The sequence below is a fragment of the Coregonus lavaretus genome (genome assembly GCF_964263955.1).
Source record: "Coregonus lavaretus genome assembly, chromosome: 34".
Taxonomy (NCBI): Eukaryota; Metazoa; Chordata; class Actinopteri; order Salmoniformes; family Salmonidae; genus Coregonus; species Coregonus lavaretus.
The window spans coordinates 11249005-11268923 of record NC_140021.1 but is presented as its reverse complement, the minus strand read 5'-3'; the positions used below and the strand labels follow the sequence as shown (position 1 = coordinate 11268923).

The 19919-nt window shown below is 43.7% G+C and overlaps 1 pseudogene across 1 annotated transcript; it reads left to right on the top strand.

The window, feature by feature from the left end:
• Positions 1–2007: 2007 nt before the first annotated feature.
• LOC311109277 (coiled-coil domain-containing protein 191-like) lies at positions 2008–18915 on the top strand (annotated as a pseudogene). The gene is made up of 16 exons: positions 2008–2087; positions 2821–2853; positions 3017–3152; positions 3218–3364; positions 3727–3908; positions 4064–4113; positions 8296–8545; positions 9152–9275; positions 10059–10275; positions 11174–11265; positions 13018–13104; positions 13357–13451; positions 14035–14186; positions 16856–17008; positions 17285–17403; positions 18731–18915. The product of its transcript is annotated as a coiled-coil domain-containing protein 191-like (transcript).
• The last annotated feature ends 1004 nt before the right edge of the window (positions 18916–19919 follow it).

The following is a 19919-nucleotide window of genomic DNA, read 5'->3' as shown; positions in this document are numbered from 1 at the left end:
GAGATGTCCAATGGGCCGGATAATACCCAGCGAAGTCCCTCTACCAGATCACGTCGGTGGTCACCAATTGTTAAGTTGCGTCAATTCAAATCTGGTATTGGAACATAAAGAGGTCAATACACGTCTTCTAAAATAGACTAGTATTATAATTAATGCAAAACACTTCAATGGAAAATATGATGTTCGTATATACGGGTCCACTGAAAAACCACGCAGGGCAGTCAGAGAACTAACTGTCCCAACCCAAAATTATTATTTTAATACTCTGACAGAGATAGTTCCTGCTCCAAGCTGGCCTATCAGAGTAGAGACTGAGCGTGGTTTAGACTTACTCAGCCTATCGTTGGCACACAGGCTGGTCCCAGCCCCTTGGCGCTTCACTGTTGCCAGGCATTAGTTGTTATCTCCACAACTTGTCTCGAGTCAGCAACCTCAGACATAGTCTGTCCTTGAGCGGTTTAACAAAGAGGCTGTGTGTGTGTCTGTGTGAATCACAAGTCTGTCTCAGCCTACCCCCATAACAGTTCCCCACATTAATCACAGCTTGTTATGTTAAACAATCTATTATCAGTACAGTACAAACCTATTATGTTTAATCATTAATGTATTCTTTCTAAGCTAGGCATCACATCTAGTTATAAGAAAATAGATCCCCACACTACAAATCACCTTGCATCATAAATAAATAACTAGTAGATCAAGTCAGTAAGTCCCAATTTACCCACAATGCATCACGGATTTGACGCTGTCAAACACTGTCAGTGTAAAGAATCTTTGGATGGAATATATGTGGCGCAAGCAACATTTCTTTACAGAAGACCATGTAATAGCATATATTAGAAACTGATTTATAAACTGGGTGGTTCAAGCCCTGAATGCTGATTGGCTGAAAGCTGTGATATGTCAGACCGCATACCGTGGGTATGACAAAACATTTATTTGTACTGCTCTAATTAAGTTGGTGACCAGTTTATAATAGCAATAAGGCACCTCGGGGGTTTGTGATATATGGCCAATATACTTAGCCATGGTATATTGGCCATATGCAACACCTCCTGGGGCCTTTTTCTTAAACATACCAGTTAACAAATAGGTGTTCCGTTCGTGTTTAAATGTTTGTCCATACGTTCTGTGGCCAAAATTGACAAACAACCGGCTAGCTTGAGGATGTTATCAATTGCTAACATTAGTTAAATTCAGTGGCCTTTTTATAGAATCCGGCAGACTAACAAAGGTTTCTATTTGCCTGATTTCAGCAGTCATAGACAAAGCGCAACAGACAATATGTTAAAATAACGTTTTGAGATTTTTAAAACATAGATTCATTCAACATTCAGCCTCTTTTCGCTTACCAGGAACCAAAGCACTTGAAAACTACACGTCGCAGATTATTGAGCAGCACGCGCCTCGGTCACTTCTATAAAACGTGATCATTTTGGGCGTTTGCAAAGATCTCATTAGAAAATCACATTTGCTATTGAATAAACATTACTGAGAGTGTGTGCATACTTTATAAGATTGCGCAAACCCTTTCTGTGGGACTATGATATTGCTGTGTGGACTTTGCACATTCAATATTGACTTTGGCGTCTTTTTACAACTGTCAAATGTTTAACATTTGGGGAAGGGTCCAAAGTTACTATAGTTACCAGACGCTTCTGTTGACAAAAAGTTGAAATGGGACTTGTAGTTTACTAATACCACTGTCAAGCAACCAGTGCTTTTGATGAACGTGGCTAATTAACTACATTACTCATGCACCTCGTTCTATTTTCAGCGCACTGAGCAGTAGCAGCACCAGCAACAGTACAACTAGCAATAGCTAGCTAGCTACATTACTTTTGTATTAGCTTAAAAAAACAATTTCAGTGCAAAATTTGACTTCTACTTTTTTTGCTGGAGGTATAGTGCTATAAGTTGTAATTAATACAACTTTGATATAGGAATAGAAGTTAGGTTTTCTGTATTAGCCAGGCAAAAAGTACAAGCTATTTCTTGGCTTAAAAAATGGCATACTCGCATAACCCTGATATGTTTAGCTGGAAAAGATTCACTAAGACTAAAAACCCCACTGCAAATAAGTTAAGGTGTTATTGATTGTGTGTACTTTTGACAGGTGTGAGGTAAAGTAAAATATTGATGACAGTCACCTAAAAAGTGGTGTACAAATCATTCATTGATTACCTCGACAGATCTTTCACTGCATGAGTAAACTCTGCATGACTGCAAGCAAAACTTTTCAATATATTCATCTGTATCATACTTTCTGTCTCCGTCGCTCAGACACTTCCTTACAAAAAAAAAAAAACGATCTACTCTAGATGGATAAACCATAATAAAAGTGATCTCAAAGTTATCTTTAGAAATAAAGTGGTGCTTCAGAATGTGTGGATTTATACGTCTCAGTGACTGGAGAAGGCTGAAGAACCCTTACAGTTTAAAATGCCTGTCTGAGATCCTCTAGTAGTGATCAGGGTGACACAGGGATACTTGAAGCACTCTTAGACAGATAAATGCTTTTTTCAACTGCTATAGGAAATGTATCTGAAATAATCTGCTGACATTAGGCGCTGTCTGAGCTCAATTTAAAGATAATCCTCAGACATTAGGCATTGGCTGGACTCTTGGTTTTACAGACACCTGTTTACGACTCTCACAGTCTGTGAACCTGCCTGGGCATAGTAATGGCTAAAGCTGAGGTGACAAAGCACCACACTTTCATTTTATAGGCCCTCTTTGCTCCTGCTCTTTAAACTCTGCCTGATAAATACAATCCTAATAATCAGAGTCTTCACTCGTTCTCTACAATAACAGGTGCAGCACAATAATGGGGATATTGACCAATGGATGAAGGTGTGAGCTCTTTATTTTCACTTTGTTTCACTTTACCTCCTGAAACCAGAGATGGACTGTGTGTGTGTGCGTGTCTGCTTGCGTGTGTGTGCAGTGGATATTCTTGTGCTATGTCTGTCTATAAGGCCATATGTATTCATGACGTGTACTTTTGTGTCCCCAGACAGTGGAAATGGCCTCAGACTTTGCAGTGACTGAGGTTTTTTCCCTGAAGAAGCCCCATTCAGGGATAAGCAGCCAGACAATGGCACTAAAAAATACAGAGCAGCTGCTGGATCATGACGAAGCATATGGGGAAGGTAGGCTACTCACACACAAGAATCTCAGGCCTTTACAAATGGTGTTATGGACATTTTTCCTGTAGCTCAGGCTCTTCTTAGTGATTGGATGAACAGCAAGTTGCGTCTGGAACTGGAGATGGAGGAGGATGTGATTGTCTCCCCTGAGAGGAACAGTCCAGTAGCCATGGCACCTGCCCAGCCTGTCTCCCTGGACTACAGTAACTTTGATGGTACAGAGACACTAACCTACACAACAACACTTAAACTCTTTGATGGTACAGAGACACTAACCTACACAACAACACTTCAACTCTTTGATGGTACAGAGACACTAACCTACACAACAACACTTAAACTCTTTGATGGTACAGAGACACTAACCTACACAACAACACTTCAACTATTTGATGGTACAGAGACACTAACCTACACAACAACACTTAACTCTTACCTTCCATCTGACATTCTCTAGCAAACAGTGGAACTCACACCTCTCGCTATACCTTGTTTTCTAAAGTTCAGTTAATACATCATACCACAGTCAGTGGGTCCATCGGGACCATACGTCATACACCCTCCGTCTCTCTCTCAGACCTGTATTCCCACCTGGCTGAGGAGGAGGAGAGCTCAGTGGTCAACAACTTCCTTCAAGACCTCATGGAGCGGGAAGTGGTGGAATCTGGGATAGTGCAGGATCTGGCACTAGACTGAGAAGAGCGAGACAGGAGGAAGAGGAGGGACCCGGGTCTTACCATGGAGGCGCGTCACCAACAGGTACAAAACCAGATTGACATAAAGCAGGATTGGACAGTCTCAGAATTCTCAAAATTCCCGACAAAATATAAGAATTTTTTTATTTAAATCAATTGTTTGGTCCTCACAAGAATAGTAAAACAAATGTGTGTGTATATATTTTTGAGTGTCTGCAGAGGCACTTCTCTGGCTGGTACTCTGCTGTTGGAGAGGAGGGTGCGGATGGGCAAGGCGGCGGCGCTCTGTGATTGGAGGAGACAGCTGAGGGCGTGGCAAGCCTGGAGGTGGTGCGCGTGAATTTTTACTCACCAAAGTAGTGTGGTCAAAGACTTAGTAACTTAGTTGTAGTCACCATCTGGTTACCTATAACTACAAAGATAGTTATGTTTGAGTGTTTTTACAAATGTATTAACTTACAGTGCGTTCAGAAAGTATTCAGACCCCTAAAAAATTTTTACTCATCAATCTACACACAATACCCCAGAATGACAAAGCGAAAACAGGTTGTTAGAAATGTTTGTAAATGTATTACAAATAAAAAACAGAAATACCTTATATAAGTATTCAGACCCTTTGCTATTAGTCTCGAAATTGAGCTCAGGTGAGTCCTGTTTCCATTGATCATCCTGGAGATGTTTCTACAACTTGATTGGAGTCCACCTGTGGTAAATTCAATTGATTGGACATGATTTGGAAAGGTGCACACCTGTCTATATAAGGTCCCACAGTTGACAGTGCGTGTCAACTGCCGGCCAGACCCATGGGCGGCACACAATTGGTCCAGCGTCGTCCAAGGTAGGGGAGGGTTTGGCCGGCAGGGATGTGGGTTCATTTCCCACGAGGGGCCAGTATGAAAAAAATAAAAAATAAAAATATTTTTAAAAAATGTATGCATTCACTAACTGTAAGTCGCTCTGGATAAGAGCGTCTGCTAAATGACTAAAATGTAAAATGTAATGTCAGAGCAAAAACCAAGCCATGAGGCCGAAGGAATTGTCCGTAGAGCTCTGAGACAGGATTGTGTCGAGCCACAGATCTGGGGAAAGGTACCAAAAAATGTCTGCAGCATTGAAGGTCACCAAGAACACAGTGGCCTCCATCATTCTTAAATGGAAGAAGTTTGGAATCACCAAGACTCTTCCTAGAGCTGGCCGCCCGGCCAAACTGAGCAATCAGGAGAAAAGGGCCTTGGTCAGGGAGGTGACCAAGAACCCGATGGTCACTCTGACAGAGCTCCAGAGTTCCTCTGTGGAGATGAGAGAGCCTTCCAGAAGGACAACCATCTCTGCAGCACTCCACCAATCAGACCTTAATGGTAGAGTTGCCAGACGGAAGCCAGTCCTCAGTAAAAGCACATGACAGCCCGCTTGGAGTTTGCCAAAAGGCACCTAACGGACTCTCAGACCATGAGAAACTGTCCTCTGTAGCTCAGCTGGTAGAGCATGGCGCTTGTAACGCCAAGGTAGTGGGTTCGATCCCCGGGACCACCCATACACAAAAAAAATGTATGCACGCATGATTGTAAGTCGCTTTGGATAAAAGCGTCTGCTAAATGGCATATTATTATTATTAAACAAGATTCTCTGGTCTGATGAAACCAAGATTGAACTCTTTGGCCTGAATGCCAAGCGTCACATCTGGAGGAAACCTGGCACCATGACAAGCGTCACGTCTGGAGGAAACCTGGCATCATCCCTATGGTGAAGCATGGTGGTGGCGGCATCATGCTGTGGGGATGTTTTTCAGTGGCAGGGACTGGGAGACTAGTCAGGATCGAGGGAAAGCTGAACGGAGCAAAGTATAGTGAGATCCTTGATGAAAACCTGCTCCAGAGCGCTCAGGACCTGAGACTGGGGCGAAGGTTCACCTTCCAACAGGACAACGACCCTAAGCACACAGCCAAGACAATGCAGGAATGGCTTCGGAACAAGTCTCTAAATGTCCTTGAGTGGCCCAGCCAGAGCCCGGACTTGAACCCGATCAAACATCCCGGGAGAGACCTGAAAATAGCTGTGCAGCGATGCTCCCCATCCAACTTGACAGAGCTTCAGAGGATCTGCAGAGAAGAATGGGAGAAACTCCCCAAATACAGGTGTGCCAAGCTTGAAGTGTCATACCCAAGAAGACTCAAGGCTGTAATCGCTGCCAAAGGTGCTTTAACAAAGTACTGAGTAAAGGGTCTGAATAGTTATGTAAATGTGATATTACAGTTTCTTATTTTTAATACATTTGCTAACATTTCTAAAAACCTGTTTTTGCTTTGTCATTATGGGGTATTGTGTGCAGATTGATGAGGGGGAAAAAAACAATTTAATCAATTTTAGAATAAGGCTTTAACGTTATCAACATATGGAAAAAGTCAAGGGGTCTGAATACTTTCCGAATGCACTGTATTTCCGGATATCTTCAGAACTACCCACAATGCACTATTTCTCAACGTCATATGGAAAACCTGTGCTACCTAGCTAGTTCCAACTGGCTAACGTTAGCTACTAGCCATACTAGCATGTAATTACATTCCAAACCAAGTGTTGGCACGGGTGAGCTATTATGTACATCCTTGAAGAAGAAACCATGTAAATCATGAGCAAAACTGGATCTCCTCTTTTCCTATGCGTTTGGTAGTGGTAGTCGAGCGAGTTAGTGCAGTAATACCCACAAGGATGGGGTTACCACTCATTTGAGAAGCTAGCTTTGAAGTGGGACCGGTTTGTCTGGTTGAAGCGAGCGGATTAGAGTATGGGAACCGTGAACACGTCTACTGTATGCGGTGCTCATTTCCCCCCGGAGTACTTAGTATAACCAGTGGAAGGCAGGATTCGGAATGAGGCTGACTGAAACCAGGTGCTGTGCCGAGCGTGAATGTGAAGCCTGCCACCTCTATTTCCTACCGACCTACCGGTACATCACGAGTGTCAGCAGTGATGGACATAAACTGGCTAACGGTACATCACGAGTGTCAGCAGTGATGGAGATAAACTGGCTAAATTCAATGTGGATTTACCTCACTATATCACTATTGGATTCTTTGACATTGGTAGTTAACTCAGCCATCAAATGGTAAGTCTCCGCTCTCTCTACCTCATATATTGCTGGCTTTTTGTTGTTGTTGTTGTGTTCTGTGGGTTCCTGCCTGTGCTAGACTAGTTGTTCTCTGGCTGACTACTTAGCTATGTCAACCGTGGTGGTTAGCTGCCTAGGCTAGGTAGCAGGCTAAAATAATTATCTTTAGCTGGCTGGCTTACTTGCATATACCGGTAACATTATTTGATAAATGTATTTCCAAAACTTTGGTTTACTTTAATGTAGCTGTAAACTAGGTGTTGATAGCAACTGGCTGACTCACGCAATGCTAATGTAACTTTAGCGGGCTAGTAGGGCTAACGTTAGCAGGTTAGTTGGCTAGCAACCTTGAAGCTGATTTGTATCAATAAATTCATAAAGTATTTGCTTGTAAGAAGGTAGCTTGGTAAGGTATAATCTGTCGTTCTGCCCTGATCACCTGGCTGTGACACCACTCTCTGAGGGTGTCTCACAGGAGTGGCATATTCAAGAAAGACATTTCCACCTCACACTTGTACAGGTTACACAACCTGGTTTAATTTGAAGTTATTTCTGTTGGAGTTTACATTTTATGGAATAGGCCATATTACAGCCCGCAAAAGTTTTTTCCGGCATGCAATAACTTGATAAATAGAAAAGTGAGGTGTAACTTTGCATTGGGACTTTTGATGTGTATTCTTATTGTTATTGTTATTTGTATTTATTTTATTACCCCCTTTTTCGATCTTGTCTCATCGCTGCAATTCCCCAACAGGCTCGGGAGGCGAAGGTCGAGTCATGCGTCCCCCGAAACAAGACCAGCCAAACCACGCTTCTTTACACCCACCCGCTTAACCCAGAAGCCAGCCTCACCAATGTGTCGGAGGAAACACTGTTCACCTGACGACTGAGGTCAGCCTGCAGGCGCCGGCCTGCCACAAGGAGTCGCTAGAGTGCGATGAGCCAAGTAAAGCCCCCTTGGCCAAACCCTCCCCTAACCGGGCAATGCTGGGCCAATTGTGCGCCGCCCTATGGGACTCCCGATCACGGCCGGTTGTGATACAGCCCAGTATCGAACCCGGGTCTGTAGTGACGCCTCTAGCACTGTGATGCAGTTCCTTAAACTGCTGCGCCACTCGGGAGGCCTTGATGCGTATTCTAATGCAAATATGTTACTTGTGTTTACGTTTATGCTACCTACACTTTAATACTGAATCTGACTCATGAACACAGAGAAAACGTGCCAAATAAATAGGTGCCTGCAAACACCTGGTGAAGACAATTAGCAAATCTGGCCCTCAAGCTCATCACAGTCACAGCAGGTGTTTGTCTCTAATAGTGCGCTTATCATTGTAATCCCTCGTAGACGCTGCCAGATGGCGATGGAGAGTGACCGGAGGCGTATGTTAAGGCGATGCCTGAGTGATTGGCGGTTGTGGTGCCGGGCGGCGAGAGGACGGCGGGAGCTGTTGGCACAGCAGGAAGAGACGCGGTGCAAGATGGCCGCACTGATCAATGCTGCGGCAACTGGGAAACTCAAGGTGATGGAGACGCCTGCTCCTGAGCCAATCACAGCCCCGCCTGAGACTTTTGACCAATCAGAGACCACAGAACTGGTGAGTGACACTTGAAGAGCACAGGCATAGATGCATAGGAGGTCACACAACAAATGACAGATAAATACTTGCACACACAGTGTTGTGTCTGCCCATTGGATATACATTTGCTGGAGCATATAATAATAATAATAATAATAATCACATTAGAGACGGAAGCCCCGAAGGTGGTAACGATGTGTAGTCATGAAATAAACATTAGCTAATTCTGCAAAGGGTCAAATTAATCTGCAAGGCAATAAATGTGCTTATGTATTCATTTGGTGAAAGTCATATATTAGTCTATCAGTATTTACTGAATAAACAAGTTCTGTTTCAGAGTTCCTCTCCTCGCATGAGTTTGCCCGTACTTTTCTCACTGTGAGTTTATCGTCCGGGGAGAGAAACGTTCCCTGCATGATGAGATATTCACAACACTACAAGGTTAGCTTTCTCCTCAGAGAGCGAAAGCGAGGAAGGGGCAAACAAAAAGAGAGAGGTAGTTGAATAGAGTTTGAGGGAGAGAGGTAAATTAGAAAAGGTGGAAATGGCACAGCAGCTTCTAGCGAGATGATCAGCTTCATCCTATTTTCATGTGACCCTCAACTGTCTCTGCAGATAGGTTAGGTGTGGTCACGACCTGTTGGCCCCACCCCCTCTACTGCCTGTCAAGGTGACGGACAGCTGGGGGCTGTGGTCCCGCCCACCCTCGCCTGGCAGGTGACACAGCGTCACGCAGCACTGAGTGCAGGTGAGTGATCAAAGTAGAAGTTGAAATACTGTATATGACCCTGTATCTGTGATTAGGGGAAACTCCAATCTATATATTAGTTAAGGGCAACTTCTGTCTACCCTCTAGTTCTATCAAGCAGGGGTTGGAACCTAAATTATTTTCCAATCTTTTGTTCTGAACAGAACCACCATTTTTTTTAGTTGCGTTCCATTGTTCCAACCAAGGTAGTTGAAATATATATCGTGATTAGGGGAAACTCCTACCTAGATGTTGAAATATATCAGTGATTAGGGGAAACCCTTTACTTCTACCAATTATTTAAAAAAATTAAGTGCAACATTTCACAATGGATGATAAAGTTCTGTTCTAGTCAATAGGTGAGCTGAGGCGAGCACGGCAGAGGGGTGAGGTGGGCGAGGGAGGTGGGGACGGCGGTGTAGGTGCTGCCCCCGTTCTCGTAGTGCAGAGTTGCTGGAGGGCTGTTCGAGCCATTGTCGTGTATTAGGATTATGCCTTTGTTAAATGTTTTTCATGAAGAAATGGAATGTTGTTTATGTTAGGTCAAATGTGGCGTTTGTGGGGTGACGCCCCAGGGGAGACTGGTGATTGGCCAGAAGAGGGAGCACCCATCTTTTTGCATTGTTTATAAGTAGGGGCTAGACAAAGAAAGGGCAGAGCGACCATTGCAATCCGGGCCGTCGCTCTCCGGATGTCATGACATCTGTCACTTATGCTGAAGCTTGTGATAAGAATAAACCTTATGATCCAAGTTCAGTATGAGCGGACTCCTTTGTTTATCAGCAATAATTGCCAGCACTTACGCGATACGACACCATGCCAGCCAGCAGCAGACCATCGCAGAGCGAAGGAGGCTCCTCCGGGAACAGCAGGAGCAGATAGCACGCCTGCAGGAGGGAAAAAGCATGATCGGATTGAAGCAGGAGGCCCAGATCGCTCAGCTTGCTGTCCCAGCAGCCCCAGGTCCCAGAGGGATGACCTCTGTCCCCAAAGAACCCAGGTAGGCCCCTGTTCACATTACCATGGGAACTTAGGTGAGGCCCACAGGCTGCCTGTGTGGGGGTGTGGTGTGTCTGTTTGTTCACGCAGGGTCCTCTGGAGTCTACTCAAACCTCAAGACCCAAGCCAATCGATACCATGTGGGACTGCATAGAAATTGCGCTTTTCCGCTTGGACAGAATAACGTGATTGTGGTTGATTTCAGTTACAGAGGTCTGCATAGGACCCAAGGGGATCAGCACTCACTTTCATTGGTAGTTCAACATTTAGTATGCAGTGAACACAAGTTGGTACGAAAGCTCATGACTTGTGGACACTCATCCATGACTTGAAGCAGGCAGCTAAGCATTTTCTCATTTTGGAGGCTGTAAGAGGCTTTCAAATAGCGCTCAGGTCTGAAGACAAGCCATTATCCTGGTGAAAGCTCGGGTTTGGGTAGTTGTGGTTATATTATACTACAGAACACTCAAAAAGTAGGAGTGTTTTTACTAGAAAATAGTCACCTTAATTAAGTTTGAGGAGTCATCAGTGGAGGATACATAGAGCATGAGTTTAATTAAAGCAATACACCACTTCCGCTTGAGAATAAAACCCAGGCTAATTTAAAATGTACTATGATAATAAAAGTGTTCTGCTCCCAGCATACTGTATTTCCCTGCATATTATTCCAGGTGTGACAATGTGTCTGCTGAATGATTCACTCATTAAAAGTTGATTCATTGATCACTACTGGGATATCCTCTTCTTGTACCCTTCCCTTTAAACAAAAACAAGTCCTTAGAATGTCCCCTGTGTGCGGGGCTAGTTGGGTCAGTCTGGGAAGTTGGGAATAGAGTAGATCTATATTAGAGAGTGAATATTTAATGATGTGTGTTTCTGGGTGATGTTCTGTGTTCCAGGGCTGGGAGTGTCTCTGGCGGGAACGATGGCCGCTCCTTGGCCTCGAGGAAACCAGCCGTCCGTCAGCCCTGTCGTCATCCCACCGTCATGGGTCAGTCAGCACATTCACCTCCATGTGAGCTAAACCACACATAGACATCCATTCCAGATGGTTGATCTTACAATGGTCGGACTATCTTGTCATGAAGTATGAAGAAAAGAGGAGAAAATTAATTTAATTTCTGAGTTGGATGTAGGGGAGAGTAGGGTAAGTTGAGCCATATAGGATGTAGAGGAGAGTTAGTGCATTTACTGTTCGTTAGGCCTACTCATTTTGTTGGCTGACGAAAAGTAATTGTGGACAGTTCTTCCGATATCTTCAATATGCACCTCGGAGTTGGATAAGGACGCGCGCAGTTGCGTGCCCAATGTGTCTGTCTTCACTTGTAGCCTGTGAGAAAGACCAGATCACAGGATGGAGAGCCATGTGAGTGAGAGGTGCTTCGGACCGCGCAACACTTGGGGCGAAGGGCACAACGCAGCACTCCGGGCCAAGGGCACAACAGCCACTGGCCGCAAAAGGCATGGATTTTTTTTGGGTGCATTACGGGCACATAAAGGGGATGCCGCCATGAAATCCGAGGCATTATCAAGTGCTTGTCAAATTGTGAATGAGAGACGTGAAGTGTGTACAACCTGCGCAAAAAAACATAGAAGAGCTGATGCCTTTCAAGCAACTTTTTTCAAATCATCATTAGAGTCACATCATGCAGCCTTACAATGTATTAAAAATCAAAACATATAGCCCAACGTTTGTAGAACAACTAAAGTTACATTGATAACTCTAAATTAAGCATATAGGAATACCTATTTCTTTGTTAACCGCTCAACACAGAATAGCCGCATGTGCGCACTCCCTCAAATCGTTTGGAGAAAATATCCTTTCTATTTTATTCAGCTTTGTTCAGTTGTATTCTTCATACTATAAAGTAATATAAAATAATGCCATGGAATTCTAAGCAAATCTTGTCTGCTAAATGAACTAGTGTAGCCCACAGCCATTTGGCATAGCCAGATCAGGACCTAACATAAGGACAACTCACAGTATGCTATTCTGTATACCTGTCTAAAATAAATAATGGATTTATTGTGAAGGTGTAGGCTATATTACATGGATTTATTAGACTTTTTTAAATGTAGATGTTCCAAAGGTCTGTATCAGTGGCTTGTAGGCTATGTGTGGAAGCCAGGAGATGCTAAATGTGTTTATGTTAATTGACGGTCAATTACCATGGGACCGACAGTTATTTGCTTGACAATCACCGGCTGACAACATTTTGTGACCGCCACAGCCCTAGTCAAGAGAGCACTTTTTTTGGACAAGCTATGTTTTCAAAACTGTAATGTTGACATGAATTCTAATTATTTCCAGGGATACACAACATCCTGAAATATATGTAGATGTCTTTGTTAGAAAGAATACTATATTTCCCTTGACAGAGTGATGCTGAATGTAAAAAATGGCTCAACTTACCCCACTCTCCCCTATAGAGCCATAGCTGTATAGAGCCATAGCTACAGTAGCTTACATGGAGGAATACAGTTTCTCTCAGTTACACTCTGTTTGGCTGAAGTTTCCTCTACGTGGGAGGAATAGGAAGAGGGGATTTGAGAAAGGTGGAGGGAGCCTGCGGATACACACACACACACACAGACACATACTGACAAACGCACACACACAATACTTTTGAACATTCTATTTTGGCACAGAACAACACCAAAATGTATGTACCTAGCCTTTACCCCTGTTTTTATTTCTTTTTATTTCCCTTTCTCTTTCTCTCTCCCTCTCCCCCTTCAACCGCCATGGAGGAACGTGCTCGTCAGCGAGCGGAGTGCAGGAGGGAGGGAGGTGGAGGAGCTGAAGAAAAAGAAGGAGGGGGAGAGACTGGTGAGGAATGGAGTGTTTAGGCCAGTGGGGGATGTGTAATAGTTTGGTGTTCAAAAATATGTATAGGTTTTCAGACGGTGGGAATTAGAGAGGCTATTCAAGTTTGCATGAAGTTATTGGGGACAATGAAAGTGTGTTTGCAGAGGTATATTGGGTTTATAGGAGAGTGTGTGCAGTCGAATGAAGTGAGTCTGGGGAAGTGTGATAGTGTGCTAGAAAGCATTAAATCAAGAAACTTTCTTCTCTTCTCAGGCCCAGTTGAAAGCAGCAGAGGAGGAGAGGCAGTGGGAGGAGGAGGAAGAGAAACATGGAGCAGCTGAAAGGAGAAGGGAGAAGAGACGAGAGAGGTGATGCAATGTTTACAGTGAAACTGTACTGGGGACAACCTTCATTTCATATTTGAAAGAAAATCTGCCAGTTCACTAAGAGTGTATATTTAGGACTTCAGGGGCCATATGTATCAAGCATTTTAGAGTAGGAGTGCTGACTTGGGTTCAATTAATATGATTACATGGACAGGAGGAAGCTGATTCTAGATCACCCCTCCTACTCTGTGACGCTGGATACCTACGGACCCAGATTTCCATCACAGGGGCCGTACAGAAAAATAGATGTCATCAACACCTATACAATACAAAACATAATAATATAATATGTAATATACATACCGTATACACAAATTGTCCATTATTTCCTGTCCAGAAGGTTTAATGCAGTTGGAATTTCACAAAATAGACTCTCTGGTGTTTTGATGGCAGCTGTTCAAAGCAATGATGCAATGGTTGTTCAATGCCGTGGGTGATAATGTTCGCCTTACGTCTCACTGTCAAGGCATGGTGGCCAGATCTAATTTAGACGGGGTGGGTGTGTGTGTCTGACTAACGGTGTGTGTGTTTGTGTGTCTGACTATAACTGTGTGTGTGTATTCAGAGGGAGGAGAACCAGAGGGGAACCAGAGGGGGTTGGAGCGAGAGCAGCAGCTTCAGACCCAGGCCCAGCAACACTACCACAGAACTCTGTTACTACGGCGAGGCCTGGCGCCATGGAAACGCATAGTTGCCATGAGCCAAGCCAACACTCAGGTAATCACCGGCGCCGTCAGCCTCGGCCAATCAATTGGCCCCATGCAGAGTCTGCGCAGAGAGACTGTCAACGCACACTCTCCCCTAGTCACACAGCTCAGGACAGCCAATCAAACACAGCAGAAACGCACACTTATGTATTCACAGCTGCACTCAAATACAAAGACAGAAGGAAAATACTCTTTCCCTCAAACAAGGTGTCATGCTTATTCAGATACCAACCAACACCCTCATAATTCCCAATGGAAATATGATACACACACTCTGTAACTAAAGCGTAAACCGAGCACACACAAACACAGACACACACTCTAATCCCAGACATCACGTCAGAGCTGTAATGATGTTTACAGTATGCTGTTGGTATGAGCACCTGCTTGACCACCTGTCTGTGAGAACCAGCAGGACAAATTGAACTGGCAGAGATGGAACGATGCTAGAGAGAGAGAGGCTAGAGGAGGAGAGAGGAAGTGAGAGGCTAGAGGAGAGGGCTACAGGAAGAGAGAGCGTGAGATGAGAGGGTTTGGAGGAGAGGAATGATTGGTCTGATTAATGATGGACAGGGAAGTGAAGTAGAAGTGAAGATGGATGGATGGTGTAACATCTCAGCAACATATTCTAATCTACTGTATGCAACCTTGAGCAGCTGAACAGCTCGTTCAATATCTCATGTTCTATTCTGCTATTGGTTTACCTTGACTCCAAACAACTCTATTCTCTTTATTTACCAGTGGTCAAAGTCCTAACTTCTTTAAAGACCATGACATTGAAATGAAGGTAGAAAAGAATGCATTATAGCATCTAGAGTCAAATGTATATTATAAACTGGGTTGTTAGAGCCCTGAATGCTGATTTGGCTGAAAGCCGTGGTATATCAGACGGTATACCACGGGTATGACAAAACAAATTACGTTGGTAAACAGTTTATAATAGCAATAAGGCACCTCAGGGGTTTGTGATATACAGTGGGGGAAAAAAGTATTTAGTCAGCCACCAATTGTGCAAGTTCTCCCACTTAAAAAGATGAGAGAGGACTGTAAATTTCATCATAGGTACACGTCAACTATGACAGACAAAATGAGGGAAAAAAAATCCAGAAAATCACATTGTAGGATTTTTTATGAATTTATTTGCAAATTATGGTGGAAAATAAGTATTTGGTCAATAACAAAAGTTTCTCAATACTTTGTTATATACCCTTTATTAGCAATGACACAGGTCAAACGTTTTCTGTAAGTCTTCACAAGGTTTTCACACACTGTTGCTGGTATTTTGGCCCATTCCTCCATGCAGATCTCCTCTAGAGCAGTGATGTTTTGGGGCTGTCGCTGGGCAACACGGACTTTCAACTCCCTCCAAAGATTTTCTATGGGGTTGAGATCTGGAGACTGGCTAGGCCACTCCAGGACCTTGAAATGCTTCTTCCGAAGCCACTCCTTCGTTGCCCGGGCGGTGTGTTTGGGATCATTGTCATGCTGAAAGACCCAGCCACGTTTCATCTTCAATGCCCTTGCTGATGGAAGGAGGTTTTCACTCAAAATCTCACGATACATGGCCCCATTCATTCTTTCCTTTACACGGATCAGTCGTCCTGGTCCCTTTGCAGAAAAACAGCCCCAAAGCATGATGTTTCCACCCCCATGCTTCACAGTAGGTATGGTGTTCTTTGGATGCAACTCAGCATTCTTTGTCCTCCAAACACAACGAGTTGAGTTTTTACCAAAAAGTTATATTTTGGTTTCATCTGACCATATGACATTCTCCCAATCCTCCTCTGGATCATCCAAATGCACTCTAGCAAACTTCAGACGGGCCTGGACATGTACTGGCTTAAGCAGGGGGACACGTCTGGCACTGCAGGATTTGAGTCCCTGGCGGCGTAGTGTGTTACTGGTCCCAGCTCTCTGCAGGTCATTTACTAGGTCCCCCCGTGTGGTTCTGGGATTTTTGCTCACCGTTTTTGTGATCATTTTGACCCCACGGGGTGAGATCTTGCGTGGAGCCCCAGATCGAGGGAGATTATCAGTGGTCTTGTATGTCTTCCATTTCCTAATAATTGCTCCCACAGTTGATTTCTTCAAACCAAGCTGCTTACCTATTGCAGATTCAGTCTTCCCAGCCTGGTGCAGGTCTACAATTTTGTTTCTGTTGTCCTTTGACAGCTCTTTGGTCTTGGCCATAGTGGAGTTTGGAGTGTGACTGTTTGAGGTTGTGGACAGGTGTCTTTTATACTGATAACAAGTTCAAACAGGTGCCATTAATACAGGTAACGAGTGAAGGACAGAGGAGCCTCTTAAAGAAGAAGTTACAGGTCTGTGAGAGCCAGAAATCTTGCTTGTTTGTAGGTGACCAAATACTTATTTTCCACCATAATTTGCAAATAAATTCATTAAAAATCCTACAATGTGATTTTCTGGAGAAAAAAATTCTCAATTTGTCTGTCATAGTTGACGTGTACCTATGATGAAAATTACAAGCCTCTCTCATCTTTTTAAGTGGGAGAACTTGCACAATTGGTGTCTGACTAAATACTTTTTTCCCCCACTGTATGTCCAATATACCACAGCTAAGGGCTGTGTTCTAGCACTCTGCATTGCGTCGTGCATAAGAACAGCCCTTAGACGTGGTATATTGGACATATACGCAGTATTATTTTCATTTCCCTCCAGCTGGCCAGGGCTCATCACAGGCAGTCTCTCCTGAAACGGTGCATCCTGTCCTGGCAGCAGGTAGCAGGCGAGTCCCTGGCTCAGAAACGGGCCTCTGCCAAACAACTGCATCAACACATCCTGCTACGGAGGAGCCTGGGAAACTGGAAAAGAGTTAGGGCATGAACACGTACACACACAAACACATTCATAAATACACACACAAACACAAACACACACAAACAAACTCTCACATGCACAAGTAGAAACTCATACAAATGGTCACTGTCTTTTTTCCAACACACATAAACACATTTGAATACTGATTACAGTTTAATAGTGATGAGGTGGATAGTCTTTTGTATATTCTGCTCAATGAGATGTACAGTATGTCCATGATGTGTACTGTATCCAGCCCTGACCCATTCTGTTTGACCCGTTCTGTCTCAGCTGAAGGACCACCGCATGGTTCTGGAGGGGCGGGCCAACCGGTTATGGCGCACGCACATGACCCAGAAGAGGATGGTGGAGTGGGACCGGGAGCAGCAGGCTCAGGAACACAGTGACAGGTGGGTGTGTTTACCTGGGCCTTACTGCCTTTACCAATAACACCTGTCCTAGAAGCCTTACACCTGTCAAAGCCTTACACCTGTCAAAGCCTTACACCTGTCAAAGCCTTACTGTAAGTGAGGACTTGGTGGACTGTATATTCTTTAGGTTAGGTGTTCTCTCCCGTGTGCTGGTAAGGGCACAGATGACAGATAGGTAGGATTCCAGTTGAGGTGGTTTAATGACGCTGAAGATGCACAGGCACGGAACAGCACCACACAGTGTATGTAGTATGGATGGGCTAAGGCACTTAGTGGTCTGGCAACTTGCTTCAACCAAAGTGTGTGTGTGTGGTCTGCAAGTAAAGACAGAAATAAAGATACACTAGTGAATGACAGAATACAATCTCCAATTCACAGCTCTTATAAACAATATGTATGGCTATAACATGACTATGATGACAATGCTATACAGGACCATACAGTGCAATACAACGTGACTGTGACTGCACTCATTTGTGATCAAAGGGGTGCCGCTGCACGTGTACTACAAAGCATAACACAATCTTCAGTACAGGGCTACAACTGCACAATGAACTTCAATACCTCTAAACAGTGAAATACCATGTAATACCCATATGATGATGTACCATACACGTATACAATTACAGGGTGTTAACCGACGCACTGGGGGACATTATCCTTTACAAATACAGGGTTAAATGTCCGAAATGATATGACAACCAAAACAGAGCTTGCCAGCCCACAATAGCTAGCTCGCAGTAGAAACTACTAATTAGCATAACCATAAATATTACATTATCGTCGCAGAGTGCATCTTCAGACATAAACACCTGAAAGATATGATGTATGTACTTACATATCAACAAGTAAGCACACTGGCCTTGGCTTACACAATGAAAGCTAACTGGTGGGAAAACACATGGATGGCTGGAGCTTTCTCTTGACTTCTCTCGAGCGGATCTTCTTCTCTGAGCTGGAGATCACCCAGCATGCTCTGCTCCACTTCACCGGTAGGCGGAGCTACAGCTCTGATATGATGAACTAACATTACTGATATAACTACAAATACTTCACAGCCTTTTGTACACTTACACCTGTCAAAGCATTACACCCGTCAAGCCTTACACCTGTCAAAGCCTTACACCTGTCAAAGCCTTACACCTGCTGTATAAGATGTAGACATGCTCTGTATGTACAACCTCACTTTGTTACTGTATAACCGCTTGTAAGGGCTTTCTAAGTTGTTCTGTCTGCTTCCTTCTGTTCTCTCTCTGTCGTGTGTGTCTGTTCCTCTTGGTTTCTCTCCTCTCCGTCCCTGTACCAGGCGGGCGGTGCGGAGCTGTTTCCAGGCCTGGAGACGGTATCTAGGATGGCTGCGTGAGGAGAGGGAGACCAGGAGGGAGCAGCTGAAACGCACAGTGGAAGAGGTCCTACCTGACTTCCGCTCCTCTCCTCTGAACTGTCCCTGGGAACAAGCCCTGCTGTGACTCACAGGACACACACACGTACGGTACACACACACACACACACACACAGGCAGACAGACGGAATACTTCGATACAGGATATACAGGATATACAGAAAATGTGGCTTAAGTTGCTGCTGGAACAAGCACACACACACAAGCTGTTTGTTATCCTTAATAACCAGAGAAAGCTGGATATAACTTTTAATGAAGACAGTTTGGAAAACTTTTGTAACAGCAATGACTCATTTAAAACTGCAGTTGATGTTCAGGTTATTGAATTTGTTTTATTTTGTGTATTATTGAAGTCACAGCTTAATGTAATTTGACAGAAGCTTGAAGGCATCAATAATAATGATAAAAAGTATTCTGTTATTCATATCACCATAAACGAGTCTCACTGTGGTTTGTGTGTCAGAGTTGTTTTTCCCTGTCAGTACTTTGTTACTTTATTCACTTAATGCAACAACACTAATGATCCTGACACACAAAAATGGTGTAGCCTAATGGAAACGGCAGATACATTATAGGAGAAATGTTCTAAAGATCGACAACATTTTTATTTGTTCGACAGGGGTAGATTTTTATTTTGTCAAACTTTCTTTATTGCGACAAATTATGGAAATTGTGTTTTTCAAATACATTATGATTTAAGGTCCTACGCAGTGCACGTGATGTCATCAATTATAAAGCTCCACTCCACATTTAATTATAACTGCCTACTGCTTGCAAAATCTATTTTTCCATCTATAAAAATAATGTTTCTTTGCAGGACAAGGATTTTCCTGACTTTCAAGAATGCCTGAATTGCTTCACCTTGTTTTTCTGGTTGGTTAGCAAGTTTCACCATTCAATTATTTCAGATCTACAGGTGTAAGTTTCACCATGGCACGGACTGTGGCGAAAGCAATGATTTACACAGTATAAACCCTGGATTGCTGATGCCATTTATTCGCCAATGAGAGACTTTGAAGCAACCGGTCAGCCATATTGGCACTCCCCAGTAGCAGTAGTCCTCCATAGAAATGAATGGAATTCTACATTATTT